Source organism: Crocuta crocuta, unplaced genomic scaffold, assembly GCF_008692635.1.
Source record: "Crocuta crocuta isolate KB4526 unplaced genomic scaffold, BGI_CrCroc_1.0 scaffold186, whole genome shotgun sequence".
NCBI classification, from domain to species: Eukaryota; Metazoa; Chordata; class Mammalia; order Carnivora; family Hyaenidae; genus Crocuta; species Crocuta crocuta.
The window spans coordinates 4,692,313-4,692,932 of record NW_027551569.1 but is presented as its reverse complement, the minus strand read 5'-3'; the positions used below and the strand labels follow the sequence as shown (position 1 = coordinate 4,692,932).

Genomic DNA, 620 nt, shown 5'->3' with positions numbered 1-620 from the left:
CCCCCTCACCTGCACCCACACCCTCACCCGCACTCTCACCCACACCCTCACCCGCACCCTCACCCACACCCTCACCTGCACCCACACCCTCACCCACCCCCTCACCTGCACCCACACCCTCACCCGCACTCTCACCCACACCCTCACACCCACCCTCACCCGCACCCACACCCCCACCCTCACCCACACCCGCACCTGCACCCGCACTCCCACACCCACCCTNACTCCCATACCCACCCTCACACACACCTGCACCTGCACTCCCACACCCCCCTCACCCGCACCTGCACCTGCACCCGCACCCCCACACCCACCCTCACCCATCCCCTTACCCTCACCCGCACCCACAACCTCACCCGCACCTGCAGCCTCATCTGCACCTGCACCCACACCCACCCCAGCAAGGGAAGGGTGTGAGGGCCGTCCAGGCTGTGGTGGGAAAGGGAAACCGTGAAGACTGACACCCTCAGCTCCGTCCTCAGCCATCCAGAGCTGGATGTAGGATCAGCTCCCATCCTAAAGGCCTGACACACTCTACCCTGCCCAGAACGCAATCCATACATCCTGAAAGGTTACCCCGAATGCTTTGACCTGCAGGCCTAGCAGCTTTGACATCCTCC

General features: G+C 64.5%; 1 protein-coding gene across 5 annotated transcripts in view; it reads left to right on the top strand.

The window, feature by feature from the left end:
- TMEM63C (transmembrane protein 63C) overlaps positions 1-620 on the top strand; it is a 76,140-nt gene that overhangs the window by 58,070 nt on the left and 17,450 nt on the right. The window lies entirely within an intron of this gene.